Raw genomic sequence first — 24,807 nt, 5'->3', positions numbered from 1 at the left:
ACACTATGCCCTTCTTTGCAGTAATGGGGAAGGTTTGATCCCAAAGGGAATATGTTTTGTTGTATCTTATTATGTTAATATATTAATTCTAAGTTCAATTACCAGCTGTTAGTGGTCAGTTATATAACTATCCTGACAGAGGGATATCTTTACTTCTACTTATCCTCTGTATAATCAGTGACACTAGGACCTTCTTTTTCGGATGAACAATAGTAGTCACCCTTAAGGTAAATTTAGAGTACTATACACCAAAACTCTAAGGGCTGAGTCTTGGAAGGGAAGGGAGGGGTAGAGATGAAAGCCAAGAGAACTCAAAAGAGTCTGATCATTTCTGTGCTTAGAATTTGTCACTGATCAATGCTCTTCAAATGCGACGAGATGTGGGAAGAAGGACTCATATTTCAGTGGCCAACTACATGTTATCACAGGATTTTGAACTACAAAGAAAAGTAGTGGCTTCTTGCTGCCCAAGAAGATTGCTACGGGTTTCAGTGAAAGAGAGTATTTATCATCAAGACTACTTCATTCAGTAAACATTTATTAAGTACCTACGAGGTCCCAGTCACGGAGGCACAGGGGAAATGACACCCGCCTGATTGTTGGGTGAAGTTTCACTGAAGAGTGGTAGTATCAATTTGAAGTGCATCATGCTAGTAAATCATTCAGACAAACCTGAACAGTACAGAAATAGGTCAAAGGCAAGAAGGATTAGTCTGGTCTCTTTCAGTGACAAGAAACAGAACCCCGATTTTAAAAAGCAAATCAGAAAAGGAGCTTGAATGGAAGGATAATGAGGCATCCTCAGACTCTGAGGAAGAACTGCAGAAGGCAGGGAGCTCAGCACTGCCAAGATGCCCACAGGGTCTCCATCTTTTGTCTCTGCTTGTCCCTGTCTCCTTCAACTTTCCAGCAGCAGATCTGTTTTCCATAATTATGGCCAATAGTTGCATGGCACCCACCAGCTCTAGTGAAGTCACTAGAGAATGCCTGCCACCCAACCAGCAGTGGAACAGCAGAACGTTGATGTAGAAAGACACGTTAACTGTGCTTTTCTCACTGTGTTTCCCAAGGTGCTTTTGAGTTCAATCAAACAGAGTTCACATTCTTTTGAAGCTATGTTGATTTCTGTTGGGCAGCTTTTCTTTCTTAGAGTATTAGAGGCATGATAACACACCATGATTAAAACCATGTAAATAAAAATATGTATAAGCAAAAAAGACTGGAGGGAAAAACATTAAAATTTTAAGTTACATTTGAGAGATGGAGTTATAAATGATTTTTGTAGTGTCTGTTCTCCAAATGTTTTGTAATATGATTATTTTAATAAGAAAAAATTTATATATTTTAAAATTATTTTTAATTTTTGCAAATGCCTAAAATGTGTCTAATTCTGAGAAGTGACTAATGTAATGTGTATTTTGGTGATCAAAATGGCCTTTTTTTTTTTTTTTTACAAAATCTTTTCTCTCTTTCTTTTTTTTTTTTTTGAGGAAGATTAGCCCTGCACTAACATCTGCCACCAATCCTCCTCTTTTTGCTGAGGAAGACTGTCCCTGAGCTAACATCTGTGCCCATCTTCCTCTACTTTATATGTGGGATGCCTGCCACAGCATGGCCTGACAAGCGGTGCACAGGTCCACACCTGGGATCCGATCCTGCGAACCCTGGGCTGCTGAAGCAGAACGTGCAAACTCAACCTCCTTTTCTCACTTGATATAAGAAAATATAAAAGATGTATCTTTTCCTATATATCATAAAATAGGAAATTATTACTAATTGTGAATGCTTTAGGATGTTGAGAATTTAAGGAAAATCAAGTTAATACTACCACAATCTAATTTCAGTGATTATCAACAAAGACAGGGGTATAACTTAATAACTACAAAAAGAAAAAGACTTGCATATATGAAATAATCAGCAAAACGACATATAAACACAAGACAGGGGTCAAAACGCCATTGCAAAATTCTTGAAAAAGTGTCCATTAGTTGAATATTATTCAGTCTTAAAAAAGAAGGAAATTCTGACATATGCTACAACTTGGATGAACCTTGAGGGCATTATGCTAAATGAAACAAGCCTGTCACAGAAAGACAAATACTATATGATTCCACTTACATGAGGCACTTAGAGTAGTTAAATTCACAGAGACTGAAGTAGAATGTTGGTCGCCAGGGGCTGGAGGGGAGGGGAGTCGGGGAGCTATTGTTTAATGGGTATAAAGTCTCAGTTTTGCAAGGTGGAGAGTTCTGGAGATGGATGGTGGTGATGGTTGCACAAAATAAATGTACTTAATTTCACTGAACTGTACACTTAAAAATGGTTAAGATAGGAAAAAAAAAAAGGTCTCCATTAGAAAAACTGTTATTGCTTAACTCTGAGAAAGGCAGTACTGCCAAATGAGATTAAATTATGAAATTTACAACGTTGCTAATATTAATGATCACCTTACATTACTATATAAACAATTTTACAGAGACGATTGCTATCAGTTAGGAAAGCTAAAATACACAGATAAGCAGGCCTTTCCTTGACTCATTCCGTCAGATAAAGAAGCAGACTTACTATATGGGTCTTTATTAAAACAGACTTGTTTACCTGCCATCTTGCCAGGGCCACAACCTATAAGTCCATTTCCTGAACTGAGATGTACCCCATTAAGCACCTGTCACAAGATTATAAAACATAAAAAATTACAGTCTTAGTCTTTGAAAGTTTACGACAAATTCAGGTTGTTTGACCAAATGCATATTCAAATTGTCAAGAGTTAGCAAGTTCTGGGTACAAAATTTAATATTTGAATATAGGAAGGTCCTTTCAGAGAAGAAAATACCCGCGGCTGGCTTTGGAGGGGAAGGAGAATGCAAGCTAGTGGATGACAGTGAAGGATGATGTGCCACTAGTTAAAAATAAATGACAGAGGAGCCCACACAAAGACAAGCCAGGGAAGTATGAATTTAGAGAATGGCGAACAAACCAGCCAAAATAAGGTCAAGGACAAAGGTAAGACAGAAGGAAGTGAAAGTAGGAGTGGCTTGAGTTGGAAGGCAAAGTCAGAATTCTGAATTTGATGGGAGGGAGTGATGGATAGGAAGGCACGTGGCTAGTTAAAGGAGTAACAAAACAGGGCTTGCAAAGCCGGTCAATGAAAAGTAAAGGACCAAAGGGAACAGAAAGTTCTTAAGAAACAATGATTTCAAATTCTTGAATGCAAGCTACTTACAGACATGTTCAACAGAAGCATGGTGAACACTGTAATTCAGTATAATGAATTTTCTTTACTTTAAACCTGCTCCCAACTGTTTTCATGGGTTCACATACGCATGACCTATTTCTGAAATCGGGGCAGGCCACTTTCACATTAAAATTCAGTCTGCCACACCACTGCCACATTAACCATTCCCAGGAACGTGCAATGGCTGATCGACAGAAATGGGCTTTTTGACAGGAAATTCCCAGGACCAAGTAACCCTCATTGGAGAACACCACCGGAAAAAAGATAGCAGTACTATATTTTAGCTCTGCAGGGGAAGTAGCTAAATTGTTCCCCCTGCTTATTAATAGACCGACATTTAGTCCAACAGCTTTGATTTGCATTGGAACTTGTTACTTTCTCTCCGGAAAACTGAAAGTCAGGTTAATGGTTTTCTGATAATGCTTGTCTACAAATTCTGTGACTATTCGCATTTTGTTTAGAGAGGTAAGTGAAGATTTTTCAAAATAGGGTATACAGCTTAAAGAATATTAGCCTTATCTTTTAGCTAAATAGTATATATATATGTGTGTGTGTGTGTGTGTGTGTGTGTATGTATATATATATGCTGGTTTTCGTAATTACAGTAATAATGAGGAAAAAGAGAAGACTAAGCTTGGATGAATAGTAGGAGGTTAAAAAAGATTAAGATACTGACTAGGCTTTTAGGTTCTTAGTGAGACTAAGTGCTTTGATTTAAAGCTAATAATTATAAAGGTAGAAATAAGATAATCTGAGTGCTCAAGTAGACGTTATAAGAATGAATGAGCAAAGAAAGGAAGGAAGGAGGGGGGAGGAGGGATGGGGAAAAAAGAAGGAGAATTAGCTAGCTAGGCAGTTAGTTAGGAAGGAAAGAGGGAGGGAGGGATGGACGGAAGGAAGGAAACTAGATCCTTTGAACAAAGTATCACAACTTTAATATTCTTACTTAGACAATTGAAAATCTTGTTTAATTCTTTAAGAAAGAAAACTTTCATAGGTATATTGTACAACTGTAGCTCAGGGACCATGTGATATTTTCTCATAGTCTGAAAAGTCTTTGTATTAATTCTTGAGAAATAAAGACTGAATACTCAAAAAGCAATTTCTACAAAGGGGCAGGTGACTGGACAGTGAGATCTCCAGCAGACTCCATATTTACACCTTGGCAGCCCTCACAAAAGCGGCTTTGTTCCAACATTTACTTACTTCTGAACTTTTAGTTATAAGTTTCAAAGTCTGAAAGATCCTTTATTACTAAAAGTGTCATTTTCTTCTCCTTCATGCATTTGTGTACCTATTCTACAATTTTTCTGAGGCATTCTTTACTTTTCCTCTTCAAAGTGTACCACCTGGTTTATCTCTGACGTCTTTCAGTCTCAATTCATGACAACCCTTGAACTTATTTTTCCTAAAAACTCAAAGATGGGTTTCTGAGTTATGTAATAATGAACTTCATCCTTCTGTACAAATTAAACCAGGCGTTATAAAGTAGTAGGTAAATGAAAAACTGGGTTTAAAAAAAAAAACAACCGACCAATCTATAGCAGGCTCAGCGTTTTTTGAGAGAGAGATTAAGGTGCGTGCAGTCAAGTGGTATGAAGGTCACCAAACAACATGTTGCAATCTTAAAGTGCCATTGACCTGCAGACGGTGTTCTGCAGCAGCCTCAGAGTACATCATGTGACTCTTTCTCTTACTCACTATTGTTCACCCAAAATCATTCATAAATATACATTACGATGATATATTTGCAGTAAAACATTTTAAGTATTAGAAGAATTTTCCTTCAGATTGAAATAAAAGTATCTAATATATTAAAAAAAATTTGGCTCCCCATACCCAGATTTTGTTAGAGGAAAAGTGACCTGAAAGCTCAAAATTCCACAATTGGTTTCTTCGTGATAAATATGAGCTTTGACAAACCTGTCCTTTAATTACTCATTATCCGCCTGCTGACAACGTTTAAATTACGAAACTGCTTAGTCTGAAATTTTCTGATTTTCATAGGAAAGAGCGGAAAGCCACAAGCCACCACATGTACCACAGGTACCTTTAGATTTCTAAGTCAAATTCAGAAGGAAGCATTCCTTGCCGGGGGACCTCCATTCATCTTCTGCCTGCTCCTGACCTGCTGTTTTCCTGTTGGCAATGACAGCTCCTTCCAAATCCAGTCCCTCCCCGCTCTGAGCGGCAATGCTCATCTTCTCAGTCCATACTGCAAGCACAAAACGCCCTGAGAGTCATTTAGGGAGGGAATCAGACCAGCAGCCGATAAGCACAAAGCTGACCTTTAAACCCCAGCCTTTAATAGAGCATCGGGTTATTTCACTTGGTGTTTGCTCAACAGTTCCAGGGTCACGAGGGGCTGCATTGACTGAGGTGGGGCGAACCCAGGAAACTAGCTCCAATTCCCACATTGTAACTGATAGAAAGAGGCCAGGGGCTGGGCCAGTAGATGCCTCAAACCCCAATCTTAAGTGTACCCAGTATCACAAGACACGTTAGAACACGTTCTTTAGCATCTAGAGGTCACTGGCGTACACAAGTCTGCTGACTGGCTCTTAGCTATGAACTTTCGAAGAAATGAGAAACAGTGCTGGGGGCCCAGGGGTGGAAGATTTTTTTTCTTTCGTTTCACCTCGTCACAGTGCCACACTGAGCACCAGAGCTTGAGGCAAAAGAAGAAATCAGTACAACTTATCCTGTCTTTATCAAAAATATAGTATTTTATTCATCTTGGATGTTTTTGCAGTGATTTTAATTTTTCAAAATATTGCATCAAAATAATATTTATTGTTACTTAGTTTTTTGGTGCCGAATGCAAGTGCCTCAGTCACCTGACCCTAGTCCTGGCCCTGCTCTGTCACCTCACTGTTCCTATCTTACATCTTAATCTAAAAGTGGAAGCAAATCTAGTTAGAGTGGTGGAGATGCTTACAGTTGAGGCAAGAAGTGGAGCAGAGCCCAAAGCATACGAGAAAAGCATTACCGAGCCTCCACCATGCACCAGGTACTATGCTAGGCATTTCAAGTACCTTCTTTCAGGTCCTCACCTATGAGGAAGATATAGCTGAGGAGGCTGAGGCTTTGAGAAACATGTTTCTTTCCACTTTCCTCCATCCCAGGAACTGGCCTGACAAACTATATGGCACTCAAGACAGAAACCTAGGAGTTGTCCATGATTCCTCCTCTCCCACCCATTGAATCTATCGCCAACACTTCGTTCACGGTCACCCAATTGGTAAATGGGAGAGCAAAATCCAAAGGATTGTCTGTTTGATGACAATTTCCACACTCTTTGCCACATCTGCCACCTCTCCAAGGAAAGTCAGAGTCACTGAATTGTTTTGATATCCCACTGGCCAATCTAGGACAAGGGTGAATTATTTCCAAGTGCTGACTGTTTTGCAAATTTATCCAGGAAATTTTAGTTTGATCTTGAACGCAATCTCTATCTCTGGCCCAGGACACTACTCTGAGCACCAGATTCCAGCTGCCTCACATCTCCATTTGGATATCTCACGCACATCTCAAACTAACCTGTCCAAAACAAGATCCAAACCATCACCAAAACCTGTTTATTTAAGTCGTAAAAATAATTCCAACACCACTTATTAAAGCATTCACTATGTGCCAGGTGCTCTTATGATGCATATAGAGCATTATTAACTCATTCGATTTTCATAACAACTCTATCAGATGATTTCTATTATTATTTCCATTTTACTACTAAGGAAATGGTGGCATTGAGAAGCTAATTTGCCTGCGATCATACAGCTAGTAAGAGGGGGAATTAGTATTCTAGCCTAGTCAGTTCGGCTTTAGAGCATACACTCTTAGTCATTATACCACATCTCCAAAACAATCCCAAATCTATTCACCTTATTGGTTTTCCACTGTGTACCTTAGTCCACACTACCATCACTGCTCACTCAAGCAAGTGCAAAAGCCTCCTGAATGGTCATCTTGGTTCTAATTCTACCTCACTTCCATGCATCAATCTTTCTGAAGTAGCCAACATGACCTTTTTAAAGTTTATATCAGATCCTGTTATTTCCTCTGTTAAAATCCTCAGAACCATTCAACTACTTCCTGAATAAAATTCAAACTCCTTAACGTGGCCTACAATCTCCCATGTGAACTGGCTGCTCTCTTCTTCCTAGATGTCATCTCCTATCCTTCCCCACCTCACTTACCACTCTTCTATCCCACTGGCCTTCTTGCCCTTCCTTGTACCAAGCAAACTCTTTCTTTCCTCATGGGCTGTGCACACATTGTCCCCTCTGCCTGCAATGCTCTCCTTCCCCTTTGACTGGCACCATCTAATCCTCCGTATGTCTCAGGGTACTTCCCTGACCCCTCAGCCTAAAATAGATCTCCCTATTATTCTTTCATAGTACTGCCTTCTTTTCCTTTATAGCAAATAAAAACTTGTAACTCTAAATTTCTTTGTATTTTTACTTGTTCATTGTGTTTAAGCTCCATGAGACACAATCAAGGTCTGTTTCACCCACCACCTTACTCCCAGCCCCTATCCCAGAGCCTGGAACATAGACATACAGTTATTTGTTGAATGAGTGAATTAACCCTGAGATAGCTCTTTTAAAGACTTCTACAAATTAACTGAAGAGGGCACTTAAAAATAACTAAGATCATTGCTTTTAGTAAGAGAGAGTCACAAAAAGAAAAAAATATATACATGTACATAGGTATTATACTTCTTGATTTCCGATATGTGAACAAAAATTATTAAACCAAATATTCAATATTTGGAAAACACATAGAAGGAAACAACTAAAAATCACTAAAGAATGATTTTTTTTAAAGAGCTTACAGTATATCGTTTTTTTTAAGTTCTTGTGTTGTCTTCATGACTATCAATCCCAATAAGATGTGAATTAACTCTCAACTGTTCTTATGTAATCCCAATACATAGTGGTGTTCCATAAATATCTATTAATGATAAACATGAATTATTTCAATCACATATCTTTTGACTACTTATCTCTCTTTATAACTTAGATAGAGATTGATTTTCTCACTGGTGCCAAATCTCTCATCAAGAAACAGCCGAACCATCCATTGCACATGATTTTATATGGTCCTGCTGTGTCACAGATGTTTTAGGAATAAAGACAGATTCTTCATGTCCCTGTATAATAGGTAATTATATGGATCGAGATCAAGGTACCTATTCCTCATGATTCCAATACTTATAAAGAAGAAAATGAATGCATTCAAGAATGGATTTATATTCCATTGGGATATATGGGAGAAAGTTTTGCAAATCATATATCTGATAAGGCATTTGTATCTAGACTATACAAAGAATTCAATAATAAAAAGACAATACAATTTAAAAATAGGCAAAGGATCTTAGAGGACATTTCTCCAAAAAAGATATAAAAAGAGTCAATAAACAAACACATGAAAAGATGCTTGACGTCATTGGCCATAAGGGAAATGCAAATCAAAACCACAACAAGATACCACTTCAAATCCACTAGGATAATACTAATCAACAAATGGAAAATATTAATTTTTTGTCAAGATGTGAAGAAATTGGAACCCTTATCCTCTGCTGATGAGAATGTAAAATGGCATAGCACTTTGGAAAACAGTCTGGCAGTTCCTTGAAAGGTTAAAAATAAAGTTACCATATGATCCAGCAACACATAATCCTAGGTGTACATATACCTAAGAGAAATAAAAACATATGTCCACAAAAAAACTTGCACACAAATGTTCACAGCAGCATTATGTATAGTAGTCAAAAGGTAGAACAACCCAACTGTTCACCAACTGATGAATGGAAAATAAAAAAATATGGTATATCCATATAAGGGCATATTACTCAGCAATAAAAAGGAATGAAGTACTGACACATGCTACAATATGGATAAACCTTGAAAACGTTAAGTGAAAAACAGCGAGTCACAAAAGCCTATATATTGCATGATTCCACATAAATGAAATGTTCAGAACAGGCAAATTCACAGAGCAGAAAGTAGATCAGCGGTTGCCTAGTCCTGGGGGGAAAATGAGGATCGAGTGCTAATGAGTACCTGGTTTCTTTTGGGGGGGTGATACAAGAGATCTAAAATTAGATAGTACTGATGGTCACACAACTCTGTGAATATACTAAAAATCAATGAACTGTACACATTTTAAATGAGTGAATTGCATAGTATGTGAATTGTATCTCAAGAAAGCTGTTATAAAAAAAATAATGGAATATAGTTTTTACCACACTTTAAAATTGGACCTATGCTTGGCCTTTACAAGGTAGTTATGGCTTAACCAAAGAGTATCTATAATTCGCTTTCAAGCACAGAAGATGAATTTATGATCTCCTGCTCTTCTCACAATTCCTTGTCTCTTATCGCTGTCATTGTTTAGAGGTAGACTTGAAATCCTAGGGCCAGATTTATAGAATTCTAGAGTGGGACAAGATGAGACAAGACATTATGACAAGAGATTATGATTTTGGAGTACGAAAACTAAGACCCAGAGAGAATAAACATGTTTTCTAAGACCATAAAGGTAAGGAGAGTGAGAATCAGAGCTTTCCAGACCAAAGCTTTATTTTTATTTTTTAAAGGAATATTAGCCCTGAGGTGACATCTGCCAATCCTCCTTGTTTTTACTAAGATTGGCCCTGAGCTAACATCTGTGCCCATCTTCCTCTATTTTATATGTGGAATGCCTGTCACAGCATGGCTTGATAAGCGGTGCTCATCAAGTAGGTCCTCATAAGTAGATCCTCACCCAGGATCCAAACTGGCAAACCCTGGGCTGCCAAAGTGGAATGTGCAAACTTAACTGCTGTGCCACTGGGCTGGCCCCCGAAAGCTTTATTTTAATTTTTATTTATTTATTTATTTATTTATTTGGTGAGGAAGATTGGCCCCAAGCTAACACCTGTCACCAATCTTCTTCTTTTTGCTTGAGGAAGATTGTTGCTGAGCTAACATCTGTGCCAATCTTCCTCTATCGTGTATGTGGGACACTGCCATAGCATGGCTTGATGAGCAGACTAGGTCCGTGCCTGGGATACGAACCTGTGAACCCCAGGCCACTGAAGCAGAGTGCATGAATTTAACCACTCTCCCACCAGGCTGACCCTCCAAAGCTTTATTTTTAATTATTCAACAGCTCCATACAAAATGCAGAATAGTGAATGGCATTTGCCAAAATGGCCCCAGCCTAAAGTTCTACACAACTAAGTCTCATGTGTGGAAAAGGAATTCCATTCAAAGTATGAAAAGAGCAAGGATGAGTCCACCCAGCGAGATGGCTTCTTCTGGAAACCATTCCTCCAATAAACATTGACTGAGTGCTTGGCTGTGTGTGAGGCACTGTGGGAATAAAGACTTAAGGTGTTTTTAAAGACAGCAGAGACTGGGAGGTTTAGATTTACGTCTCTTAACATCAGGAGTTGGGTTTTCATCAGTGTTGAACACTGGGAGCGGTCACCTCCACTACTCAGTTCCTGAGTAGAGAGGAAAGGCATCGCAAATGGGATGTTCAGTTTGATTTTGAATCCTCCCTTCAACTTTTCCAGCAACACCTTTCTTTTCTTACCTTCCCTTCCTTATCAAACGCTTGCTTTTGAGACCCTGAGAGATCTCACCCAATTTGAGGGCTTTGATTATCCCACGTGTCTTCCTGTCTGTGTCGGTGAGAAACGTGAATTCAAAAAGTGATTTTGGTCCTCAGTGCTGCTGAGAGTTGAGGATGCAGCATAAATTCAGTTAAATCATTACTTATGATTCAATTTAAAATACTGATATCAACACAGTACTTTAAAAAATACTGAGGCTAGTCAATCTGTTCAGATAAGCATTTTGACCCCGAAAGTTAATTTTTTACTTCTATATTCCTTTTTACCTCTTCTTCTCAGTTTTCTTCTATTTCAGTAAGTCTAAACCGCCTAAGAGAATTCTGGCTTCCTTCCAAGCGGATATTTTATTAACAGAGGAGAGAGAACTGTATTATAGGATTCAAGGAAATACAGGATTGCTTTTTACTACTCCATTTCACCTGGCTTATGCAGAGAAACGGTTGTGCCAGGCCCAGTGCTCGTTTAAGCGGGATGGAGAACATGGGGACACTGTTTTGACATTACTATTATTGCTTTACTCTTTGAAATATCTTTTTACAGCATTTTATCAGCCACTGCACTGAACTTTTCTGCAAACTATTATCTTCTCAGATAAGTCAGTAAGAAAGAAAGCATACCGTCTTTTTAGATTCTCAGAGCAATGATTTAAAAATAAGTTGAAAGTGTTTTTGAAGCTTAGAGGAATGCGTTCATTCAATCTGTTTTGGTTGTCACTGGATAGAAACTATCTTAAAAGGAAACCAGGTTCCTCTCCATTTTATGGGCCTGTGAAATAGTTATGTACGTAATAGTGGTAAATGTGTTTACTTGTCTTCTGCTCATCCAGTAACCAGTTCGTATGCTATCCAGGTGTATTAATAATTTTCTTGCAGAGATTTTACTTATTTGGCACCTATCCTAGATAGAGAGTAAAGGGGTAAAGATGGTGAATTGTGAATTCATCTAATTTCTGATTTGTTTGTCATTCTAGAAATAGTTTTGGGGAAAAGAGGATAGAACTAGTGCAAATTGTGGAGTTTGGGTTTTTTGGTATCACAAATTGGCAAATCTCACCTAATTGTGTTACCGGTTAGGCTTTATTGGACTACACGCTGTTTGGAAGAGAGGAAAGGAGGGAGGGAAAGAAATATCAATAGGTAGGAGCCTAGGATACTTTTCAGCCCTATGCTTTGCTAAGCGAGCAGGTCAGGTTTCCCAGTGTGGACACTCACCTTTAGAGAAAGGCTAACACGTTTGGAAGCTACGTGAACTCTTCCGGGTCATAATGGCGGCGATTATTCAGTCATTGCTTTAGTGTTTTAAAGCAGAACTTCTCAGACATTGATGAATCACCTGGCATCTTGTTAAACGCAGATTCTGGTCCAGCAGTTCTAGGGTGGGGCCTGAGACTCAGCATTTCTAACCTGTTCTCAGGGGCTGTCTATGGGGCTAGTCTAAGGCCCATATCCGAATAGAGAGGTTCTGAAGAAATACATCAAGGCAAACACACACACACGCACATATGAGGCTAAATGACAGTGGCCATTGTGGGCTGATCATACCTGCCAGAGAAATTATTTCAGCATCATTTTTCATCCCTAAAAGATGAAGCAGCTGAATTTGGTTGACTGCTTTCAAGTTCTCTTCAGGCACGCTTAGCCACTTAGCAGGCTCACGACTCCGTAACTTTTACAGAAGATTGAAATTATGGTCTGTAGTTTATACTCAATTGCCTTTGTATTAAAAAAAAAAAAAAAGGAGCTTTCTTCTCCCCAGTTGCAATATCATTGCCTCTCAGTGAGTTAAACATTTTCAACTCTTTCAGGTCACTCAGTAGGGTACTAGTTAATGCATTGGTTGCTCACAATTTAGCTATTAGCTTCAACTTCCTCCATCAAATCTTTTATAAATGGTAAAACTGAGTGAGTCCAGTGTCCCCTCCTTCCCCCACAGGGCAGTACACATTGTATCAGTAGCTTGAAAGAATGAGTGTTCCTCCGTGAACACCCAACTTACTACCAAGGAGTGATTTAAGCCCTGGAGAATTAGAGCCATATTCTTCCAAGAGAAAGACAAACTCAAACCAATAGTAACATAACAGGAAAGATGATATTTAGACCGAGCCTCAGATATCAACCTAGGATGGCCTTTAATCCTCAAATCAGTTACATATGATAAATATTCTAAAAGAAAAAAAATCAAGGTACCTGGTTTTAAATAAGTATTTATCCTGTAAATATTGAGAATGTATTTATTTGTATTTCAGAGGGCACAATACCATGTTTTTACTTTCAAAACACATTTCGGTAAATAGAGCACAAGAGTTCAATTTTAGCCATTCGATTCTCAGAAACCACTTCATACATCAGACAGTGCCTACCGTCTTACCCACTGTCCCCATCACTGTGCTCCTGCTTCCTCATAAGAAGAACATTATTCTACATACTTTAAGGAGATTTCACTTAGCATATTTTCTTAATGGTATTTTAGAAGTATTATCTGGTGAACTCTGTCATCTGAACAGCAAAATAGAAAAGTTAAAAAAAAGGCTTATCTAGCTGTGACTCATCTTTCTAAAATTAATCAGAAGTTATTATTTTTGTTCTTGTTTTATATCATACTGGGAAAATGAATCCACTGGTTTAAATTATAAAGCTAACATCATCAGGGGCAGCACAGGGTTCAAAGATGATCAGAAAAATCACACTGAACAACAATTTACTCTCAATTACATGCATTAGTAATGGAAGTAGTGACACAGAAAATTTCAAACCACTGCGTTGGTTTTGTAATGTTCATGGTTTTTTTTTTTTTTTTGCACTAGATTTCTTTTTATCTTCTTAACATGTATGGATTAATATTTAAACAATTTTCTTTTGTTCCTTTAACCTACCCTAATCTAAGCAGGGAGAACATAAAAGTTTTACTTCATATTTCATAAGTAATTGTCGGATATCTTGAGTTAATTATTTGGCTATGAGATCATATGCTGGGAGTTATTCTGTAGTTATGATTCAGTGTCTGTACTAAAACTTTTAGGGGTCCCCTCCAGAACTGGCTGCTTCAGAAAAAATGAGACCAGGTACCATGTGTAATAGGAGCTTCCTGCCATCTCTGTTTCCATTTACTAATAGTTTACTTGCACTAAAATGTCACAATTTTAGTTGATAAGCACTTCATGCATTCCTCTTATAGGGTTATTTGTATTTTAGCAAAAGATATCAGAAGACTGAAAAACTGTAAATACCCAAAGGATACTGCTCCAGTATAGGGGGTTTCAGCCTAGAGACTGTGTATCTCCTGAAATTTGATTAGTAATTGTGCATATATTTTCATATACACCATTTTCTAGGCAAAAACAGTACAGATTCTCAAATGATTCACAATCCCCAAAAGGTTAAGAACCACAGCTAAAAAAGGGATGTAAGTTGACAAGGAAAAAAATCATCAGAATCCCTTTGGAGAGGCTGGCCCTGTCTTGGGTTTTAGAGTGAAGCAGGCCTGGGTTCAAGTCTGCATTATGCCATCCACTCGCTGTGCCACCTCAGGCAAGCTACTTAACCTCTCTGAGCTACAGTTCCTTTCTCTATAAAGTGGGGATTAAACTAGCGCCTATCTCATTGGACTATTGTGAAGATTAAGCGTAATGTTGGTACAGAGTTTGGCACACAGCTGGCATACTGTATACTATCGATAAATAGTAGCTGCCACTATTTATTTGCTAGTACTATTACTATTATTTGTTTTATTAGCATTATAAAACACACTGTGAAGTCAGAGGCTTTCTCTACCAAGTAATAAGGCAGATTATTCTAACACTGCTTGCAGCTGACTAATAAAACAGGGACGTGGCCAATTAGGTTAATGATTAAGTCATCTTTGACCAAGTTAGAGCTAACCAGATTTTTTCTCTAAAGTGATCTGATTGTATTTACTTTAACTATAGGATATCTAACCTAGTCACATGAAATAACTTTGTATTTTAAAGATTCACGGGCCTTCTAAGAATTTCCTAAATTACAGAACAACTATGATTTCTCTCCTCAGGGGTTTTCATATGCATGTGAAATATGCAAGGATTCATATTCAGCTATGTTCAAGACAACAATTTTTTGTTGAAAAACTGATGCCTTCTCAAATGCCATTAATGAGACTTATTAGATATTACGGTACCTCTGTAGCACAGATTGCCAGGCAACTATTAAAAATAATTTTGAGGAATAATGTTCAATGACATGGAATAATGTTCATCACACATTTAGCAAAAAAGGCAGTGCACAAAATTATGTGACGTCTGATCCCATCATTGTACAAGAATAGCACAGAAAAACTCCTGGAAGGAAATACATCAACATTTCCATGGTGAGTGGTGAGATGATGGATGAATTTCTACAATGGGCCTTTATTACTCTTGTGACCAGAATAATAATAAAAGATATTAAAAATGAATGGTTAAAAATAAGAAACTTGTCAGCAGTGTGATATCCCAGAAAGGGTCCTAGATGGCACGGGCTTGGGTTCAAAAGAAAAGACACAGGCATATTGAAATGATGACCTCAGACAATTTACCTCCCCTATTTTGGGCCAAATATTGCTCCTTGGAATTGAGAAGATTTGAATAAATCATCTCTAATCTCTTTCCAGTCTGACAAATATAATTCCAGATGTATAGACACATGTTGCAGAAAAACGTTTTAGCTTTTCAAGCTGGCCCACAAATGGTAAGTGGTGCCACAGAGCACACGGGGATGGTGTCCTTTTATTTTTAACACTTCCCATATTGTTGATTATTTTTTAGAATAATAGGGATGTTATTGCTTTGATAATTAAGAAAAGTAAAAGGGAAAAACATTTGAAATGGGTAAGAGTTCTCAACATAAATATGGGGTCACAGACAAATTGCACAATTTGGTACATATGATGCCTTTAAAATGGGTTAACATTCTATTGACCTAAACAAATCAATCAAAAAATCACACAATCAATAACCATAATTCTGGAATAAAGGATTCAAGTCAAACAGAACAGACTCTTGTCATGAGAAGTAGATGGTTTTCTTAAGAAAGTTCTCAGAAGTGAAGTCCTTTGAATTAAAATGGGACTACCATTGGCAGCAATTCAGAAGGAAAGTATTGCTAAGATCATACCCTGGTCCAAACTACTAAATATCAGGAAAACATCTATGTGATTAAAATTGTTTTACAGTAATAAGTACCAAGGAAATCAGGTTACCTGAAGCCTCAAATCTAAACAGAACAAAATATGTTTTAAGCTGCTACCCCTCGGCCCTGTGTCTAAAACAAATGTGCCAAATCCCACTTTCCATGAGCCCTGCAAACTAGAGAGGGGAGGAAATTCTTCTGTGCTCCTGCCCGGATTCTTCCCCTGGAACTAGTGGGCTCTTTAGCTGCCAATAAGAAGTTTCCTCGAGGTGCTTTTTAAAGGACATTGAAAGGCGGCGGCAGCAGTGACCCAGAAGCCTGGGAAAAATAGCCAGTTTCTCAGGCTACAGCCCCACCCCCTTCTGGGCAAGGCACCGGCGGCGGCAGAGTGGAGTGGTACCCCGAGCTGAGGTGCTTCTAGGAGTGAGCAAGAACAATTTCCCACCCCCACGGTGTAAGCCTGCTCCTGTCACCGCCGTAGGGTTACACAACTTGGCCTCCCCTCCTGGACAGAGGGGCGACTCATGCCACCGTCTCTCTCCGGGCCCTGCTATTGACTAAGGGATTGGTTTGGGCTGATTTGTAAAAACTCGGCCCTGTTTTCTGTAGCGAGGGCCTGTGAAGAGGGGAGGAAGAAATATCTGAAACCTTAACAGAATGTTAAACGGATTAAGATTTCTACATAACTTTGCTAGTAGAAAAAGTGTTGGAGGGTGTGGGGACAGGCCTCTCTTCACACCATCTCCTTTCTAAATTTGATAATAATCTTTAAACACCCTGCTGATATATTTTAAAAGGCACAGGTAATTATATTACTGCTACACGAAGCAAGTTTAAGAATAAAATATGCTGTTTGGGCAATTTTCACTGTGATTAGAAATTGCTTCAAAAGTATACTTGATCTGGGCCTAGAGTCTCAGGGAAGACAAAGTACTTCCAAAGAATTAGAAAGCGAGATTTGAAAGCAGTCAGCCAGCAAGCATTGCCAACTGTTCTCTAAGTATTAATGAACACCCATGCGTGCAAAACTACTCATTTCAGTCACATTGCCACCACCTAGGACACTGATGCAATAATCTGTTAAAATGCTATCCTTCAAGAAAGAGTTATTGACACTTGGAAAACGCCTGAGAACACCCTTAAGAAATGGTTGCCTTAACTTGGTAAATACGGTGCATTTCAACACCACAGATAAAGATAAATCTAGGCCACTACACTTTGGCCCAGATGATCACTGGTGATGACACACTCTTTTTTTAAGTCTCACCTTAATATCTTATTTCACCTAACATGAATGCTATTACTTTAGCTTTATTTTAATTCATATTTACCGGATATATCTATGTCCATTTCATTATGTTCAAATGTTTTGAGCCGCTATGTTTTAGGTATGATACTTGCAAACAACACATAGCTGGAGCTTGTATTTTTATGCGACCTGGGAATCTTTGTCTTCAAACTGGAGAGTTTAGTTCATTTACCTTTTTAGTAGTTAAATATATATTTGGACATTTCAATTGTCATATTTTTTTGTTGTTGTTTTCTATTGACCACACTTTTCTTGGTATTTATTTTTCCTTCTTTTCTGATATCTACTGAATTGAATGATTGAATTTTCTTTACTCCCCTCCACTGGTTTGGAAGTCATTCTATTTCTATGAAAGTACTATTATTTTTTTTTTTATTACATCCCTACCAAAATCTAAAGAAAATCATTATCTCTGTCCTTCTCTAGAATAACACTAGGACTGTGGAAGATGTTTCCATTTCCTCCTCACCCTATGCTATTACGTTCAGTAGTTAAGTTCTATATTATTTTTAACAAACACTCTTCAAAAATAGTTACTATTACTGTTGTTATTGTTGTTGCTGTTTGATCAACAGTGCTTATTTAGGTTTCCCATTGTGTTTACCAATTCCTTTGCTCAGTATTTTCCCCCACAACCTACATCTTTTGTCCTGGTTCAATTCTCTTGTCATTTGAGTACATCCTTTAGTAGTTCTTTCAGCAAGGTTAATTAGCCCAGTCTTATTTATCTGGACAGATTTTTAATTTACCCTTAGTTTTGAATTCTACTTTGGCCAGTACAGAATTTGGGGTTGACAATTTTGCTCAGTATTTTGAAAATCACGTTCTGCTGGTATCTTGCATCTCCTGCTGCTGATAAGAAGTTAGCTAGCTGTTTGATGGTGATATCTTTGCAAGGAATGTTATCCCTACCCCCTCACATTTGATTGGCTGCATTCTCAACAGAAGGAGCCTAAGCATGGATTTGTTTTGATTATCCTGTTGAACTTAAGAGTGTTCCTAGGCTGAACCTCCACGCCTTAGCTGTGTGCTAGGTGATTTCATCAGTGCTATCTTCAGGTTCAGTCATTTATTTCCTTATCTATATCTACTCTGCTCTTTCAACAGACTTAAAATTTTTTTTGTCACATTTATACCTGCACATAGTTTAAAGTATCAAATAGTTTTATAAGATTTGTTACGAAAAATGACTCTCCCATCTCCCCCTCCCATATCTTCCTCCCTAGAGACAACCACTCCAAGCTCTTTCATTTATCTGTGGAAAAGAAGACTTTACCTCCACGTTCATAATAACATGACTGTATTACATGGCATTTCAGTTTTAGGCAGTATCTATTTACTTCCCACTATGGAGGGTGAGAAGCAGCTCATTTCACTCCCTGCCCACCACACATGTGTACCATTCTGAATTAGTTTGTTAGTGGGTTCCTTCTGTTCATTTTCTCTGCTCTCTCTTCCTGATATTTCTCTTATTAAGATATTGGGATGACAAAACCGATCCTTTAATTATCTTGTTTTTCTTCTTCTCCTATTTTCTGGGAGATTTTCTCAACTTTACGTTTTGCTTTGTAGATTGACACGGTTGGGCATAATTCAAGGTACCCCTGACTCAATATCTTTAGGTCTTTCTTCTTGGCCTGCTCAAATTTCTCGGAGAAGACTGTTTTCAAACTACTCCCTGTAGAGTGGAGACCTGACTGCCAGAGTTCTGGAAACTCATTGGGGAAGGAAGTCTGGGAGTCACGTGTCCAGTGTGTGCACATTTACTTAATTCACACACACATACCCCAAGCCTTTGCCAGGCTGACCATTACTAATTCTCCAAAACAGATCAAGCATCGTCTCCTCCGGGAAGTTCTCCATGATCTCCCCAGAAGACAGCCAACTGAGACATCTCATAAAACCCACATTTCCCCTCTATCTTCGCAGGTATCCCCCTGCCTCTGTAATTGCCCAGGTAGACATCTCTCCTCCTCCAGAACCAGCTCTATCCATTTTGAATTTATGGGCTCTTGGCACAGTTACCAGCATCTAATAAGCTCAATAGATTCATGAGTTATTAATTAATTCCCGAGGCAGCCCAGTTAAGGGAGCTGCTTATACATGCCGGAGCCATGCAGGAGCTGGGAAAGTACCTCAAGTAAACTCCACTGTCACGGGCCTTTGGCACCAACATTAGTCCTACCCCTGACCGTGCAACTCCTTAACAAACCAGGGCATCCCAGAGAAGCTTTTCCCCTCAGATGTCTGGTTTTCCTTATCATATTTCTAAATGTAAACCAGAGCAAGCATTCAACTTGCTTCTTAGGAGTATAATGAAATATCTCCAAAAATAATCACCATTGCTTTAAAATATGAAGGTTTCAGATAAATGAAAAAATCAAAATACATCGTTACTAAGGAAAACTGAGGTGTAAGGAAACCAGGCAAGAAATAGCTACTGAATATAAGAATACATTTTATTAACTTATGTAGAGGAAAGTGTTGAAGACCAACAAACTATGAACAGTTGTCGGTGCTAGTGAAGAGTGAGGTACGAGTAAAGAATAGAAAACACTTTGGGTAACTCACTTTCACAACTGCCTTAACTGTGACAGGCAGAATCTTTTAGAATCTGTATAAAGCTTCAAGAGAGCAAAGGAGAAACAACTGAACAATCTGATGAAGACCGGCTCTTCAAATGAATGAAGTCAATGTTTTACGCAGTTGTAGAATTTTAAAGTCAGAATATCAGTTAGTCCAGCCTCCCTGTCGAGGTGTGGATGCCATCCACGACTGTCCTTATAGAGGGCCACTTGGATTCCAAGAAACGCTCCCAAACCTAGCTCTGTTTCTGGACCCCATGACTGACAGGTAGGTTTCAATACTCTTGAGCCACAACGTGATCTGTACTAACTTTACTCACTGTTCCTAGTTTTGAGTATCACAGAAGTCGACACACTAGACACAAGCTGGATGCTTTACACATACTATCTCTTTTGACCCTTCACAACAATCCTATGAGAAAAGGATTGTCTCTATTTTGAAGATGAAGGAACTGAGTCACAGAGAAGTTGAGGATATCACTAAAGACTCATAGCCAATAAGTGGAGTGCAGCCAAGAGTGGAGAGGTAGTGTCACGTAGTATTTAAGAACATGGACTCTACATGACTGCCTGGATTCCAATTCCAGTTTCACCACTTGACTAGCGATGTGACCTCAGGAAAGTTGTTCACCGTCACTAGATCCTCTTTATAAGGTTGTTGATTGTGAGGATTAAACGAGTTAATATGTGTGAAGCATTTGGAACAGTGTCTGGTACTTAGTAAGCACCCTGGAAGTGTTTGTTAGATATATAAAAGGATGGCAGAATTGCGAATAAAATCCAGGTTTATGTGGCTGTAACCAAGACCCTTCCACATGCTGATCTCTCAACATGTGGAAGGCAGCTACCACATCTCTGAAGTTTTTCTCTTCTCCATGTGCTCCTTTCTTCAATGGTCCTAATATTACCTGGTTTCCAGAATTCTTCCCATCCTTCTGGCTTATGTCTTCACTGAAAGAGTGGGACCCAAAATTGCCTCGATACCTCAGGAGATTACAGTAACTAATCTCCCTAGATTTGAGCAAGGTTGTTCTTCTAATGCAGTAGTTTCCAAAGCAGGGTGCCTGGACCAGGAGCATTAGCATCACTGGGGAACTTGCTCGAGATGTAAATTCTCCAGTTCCGACCCAGAACTACTGAGTCAGAAACTCTGGGGACGGGGCCCAGCAATCTGCCTGATTATGATGCAGCTCAAGTTTGAGAACCACTACTTTTATGGAACTTAAGGCAACAGTAAGGGTTGAGGCACCCACACTGCTTATCAGCTTATACTAGAATCATGATCGGTGGTCTCCTAGAATTTGGGCCTCCAATGTGTATCTAATGGAATGTTGTGGTTTAAATCCTCCTTTAGGCCTTCTTGATTTGGACCCACTGTTCCAGCTCCTCAAGATCTCCCTAAATTCACACTCTGTTGTTGGGCATATTAGCTCTCCCCTCCAGCGTTGTGACCCCTGAACATTTGACAAGCATGTCCTTCATGTGTTCATGGTGTCACCCATAATGTCCACAGAGCTGGGCCAGGAGGCCAGACGTCCTTGGCAGAGCGTCCTCCTCCAGTCTGATATTAATCCATGAAAACATTCCGTGCATATGGCTGTTCAACTTGTGAAATTTCTTAACTATTATCAGCCTGCATATCTCCATCTTGTCCAAGAGGACACCATGAGAGACTTGCTTTTCTCTAAAAACCTGTATGAAGTCTAAAAAAAAAAAAAATCTTATGAGTAGAGAAGTTATGGATATTCTTCTTAAGTTTCCCTTTGTTCTTTCCTTTTTCCCACTCTTCCCTCTCTCCCAACCAGGAGAAACAGGCCTGGAAGCCAGGCATACCCTCAGAACTTTCAGACTAAAGGCACAGCTCTGCTGAGATGAGTCTCTTTTAATTTTATACTACTAACTTCTTTTCCAGGAATTCCCACCTTTCATCATAAGCTGACAGGGCAGGATTTTTTTTTTATTACATTTTTACAGAATTGGAAATTGCAACTTAGAGAAGAAATTAAGCAACTTTCCCCAACTTCATATCAGCTAGTTAGTGGGGTCGTCATATTTATATTCAGGTTCTGTCTACCAAGGTTTATACTTCACCTATGTTATATTAATATTATTATGGCAGGAAATATAAAGAAGATGTTCAGATGATTTTTGAGAACTTCTTAACCAATCCTTCATATCAGAGAATACTAAATTCAATTACTGATGGTCAAAACAACACACATCCTAGCTACCAGAACGGTAATATCTTGTAACATCTACAGGGATCTACAAGAATCCCGGGAGGTATGAAGACACATCTGGCCACAATTCATTTTTCCTGAAGACTACCAGCCCCTGAAGAGGAAAATCAACTGTGCAAAGGGCTAGAACACAAAGCCAATTGTCTCCTACTTCTCTCTCTGCCAGTCTTCACAAAGTCAAGTCCTGGACTTGTTGAAGAGGTGATTCATCTCTCTACGGAAAGAATGCCAAAACCAACTGTACAAAAGATTTCTTTCTTAACATCCTTAATTCCTGAGGACCTTATAGTCACATAATGTAATGTAAGCAATTATGAGTTTTCAGGTTTGGCAGATAGTTGAATAATAATGGAAGGGAACAATACTCATGTCTTCCGACAGGCAGATTTCAAGAGGATCCAATCAAACCGATTGACAGAAGACTCAGTTTTACTTGGTGAAATAAGAAACACAGGCTCTGGCAACGTTCAAACTGAAATTTTACACTATTGTGCCTTCTTTGCCAAATTCTTCTGTCTTCCTAGCTTGGGAGATACAACAGGAGCTCACCTATGATCCCCCCTCTACCTTATCCTCTCATATACAATCTATTTCCTTCCTGTTCTTCATGTCAGGGGGCTGGCCAAAGCTTCTGGAGAGGATGAGTACTATATGAAAAATAAAGTGGACCACAAAGTCCAAATGATAAATTACACAAATAAATACAATTTTGCCATTTTAAAATATAATAGAAAATAGTCTTCGATTTTATTTTGAGAACCTAGCATGTTCTTAAAAGACTTCGAACAGTTTTAATATTTCAGTTTTTAAAGTACTATTAATGCTTTTTTGTACATATAGTCTCAGGACTCAGAAAAACAAAGAGACGATAAAAAGGTCACTGTGTGCTTTGTTTTATGTGATATTCCACTAAACTTGCCAATGAGGAAACACTCTTACATAGTCTGTTTGATTTCTAAACGAATTTTCTGACTTACTATTGAATAGAAAATGAACAAGATTTCAGAACAAGTATAGTACCCCTTCAAAAGCACAGAACAAAAAGCCCAAGGCAACATAATGGGAGAATGTCTTGAGGATTTAACCCTCCTTAGGTATGGACACAGAGTAAGAAAATACAAGACACTCAGGCCATTGCTCTCTGATTGTGCTTCCATAGCAGACATTACCAATCAATCACAACACTCTTCACTGCTAAGCACAAAGATTTGGCCTTGCAATACTTCTCAAACACATCAACCACCAAAACCTACCTGAGTTGACACAAAACTATTTGCCATCCTGGGCTTTTTGGTACATCTACCAGAGTTTTTAGAACTAATGGCTACTGCTTTGGTTCAGGTTTCCTATGTGGAAAAAAAATTCAAATACACAATACTTCCAGTAAGGATTCTATCTTTGATACTTTATAAAAAAAAAAATCTCTAATTTTTTGAAGGATCAGGAGACTGCTGTAGACCATGCATGCTATGTATAGGTAACTGTGGAACTGGAGGTATAGAGAGAAGTTTAAACCTCAAACACTTACAGATGCACACAGCTGATTCAACTGTGTGGGGTCATATCAGATTGGTGCATGTGGAAACATTTGCTTTTCTTACTAATTTGAAAAGTATATATATGAAATCTGTCCAATATGCTGTAGGTAGAAGAATGACTTAATACAATGAACTGTGCTTTTTAATGGAAAGAACACAACATCTATGATAAATCAAGGAAAACCACTACACTAATAGGTGGTTTCCTATAGCAAACGTTCTAAAAACAAAATGGTCTATTTGGCATGGACCTCAAAATTTGTCATGTTCTCATCAGTCTTGAGGGCAACAGTGCCACTTTATACAACTGTAACCATCATGCAACAAGAGGCAAGAGCCTGAAATATGAAGTTAGGATTTTTTTTTCAAACAAGCAAAAAATTGCTAAAAATATGTTATGACAAATATGAATAACTACAAGTTGATATTATTTAAATTAATGCTTTATTTGATAAAATAAAAATGTGATTTATGAAAAAAATCAAACCACACTATTGAGGAATTGTAGTTTACTCCATTTAGAAACAAATAAATGTAAGAAGTTATTATAAGTGCTACCATTTATAATAGCTCCAATATCCTTTCTCACATTGATTTTCAAATTATATATATTTAATATGTATTCATATATGTCCAACTTATATATAGTCATAAATACTTAAATTATGTAATTTGAATATATATATTCTCAAAGGGCTGTGAACTAGCAAAAAGATTAGTTTTGGAACAAAGAAACAGGATAGTTTAAAAAAAACGAGCAAAACCCCATACTAGTTTTCTCATCTTTCATAGCATGTAAAATTAATTCTAAAATTCCTCCCAAAACACAGCATATGGACACTATCAATTTTTTTCATTTTAATAAAACAAAGATTCTACATACAGTAGTTGACACACTTATAGAATAAAGAAAACATGCTCACAGTTCCTTAAAAGCATATTTGAAATCATGTTTAATAGAATATTGCTTTAAATAACTGGCTCGCATCTTTCTCAGTAAACAATCATTTCATCAAAATCAGAGGCCCCGCAGATGAGGGGGGAAATTCAGAAGGGGCCTGAAAGAACACTGGGAAGCTCAGAAAGAACTTAGGTTCTCCCAGCTGCCGCTCTCGAAGGGCAAAGGCACGTTCAA

The 24,807-nt window shown here is 38.3% G+C and overlaps 1 protein-coding gene across 9 annotated transcripts in view; it reads right to left on the bottom strand.

Moving 5' to 3' along the window:
* Positions 1-24,807, bottom strand: part of THRB (thyroid hormone receptor beta) — a 359,714-nt gene that overhangs the window by 318,518 nt on the left and 16,389 nt on the right. For 4 of the 9 annotated variants that reach the window (XM_046668071.1, XM_046668157.1, XM_046668165.1 and 1 more), the window contains exon 2: positions 5,286-5,450. The exons of the other annotated variants lie outside the window; for them this stretch is intronic. The gene's annotated coding sequence lies outside the window, so the exon portion shown is untranslated. The remainder of the gene's footprint in view (positions 1-5,285; positions 5,451-24,807) is intronic. 9 annotated transcript variants of the gene reach the window in all.

Source organism: Equus quagga, chromosome 1 (genome assembly GCF_021613505.1).
Source record: "Equus quagga isolate Etosha38 chromosome 1, UCLA_HA_Equagga_1.0, whole genome shotgun sequence".
Lineage (NCBI taxonomy): Eukaryota > Metazoa > Chordata > Mammalia > Perissodactyla > Equidae > Equus > Equus quagga.
The sequence above is the reverse complement of the archived record's forward strand: the minus strand, read 5'-3'. Positions and strand labels throughout refer to the sequence as shown.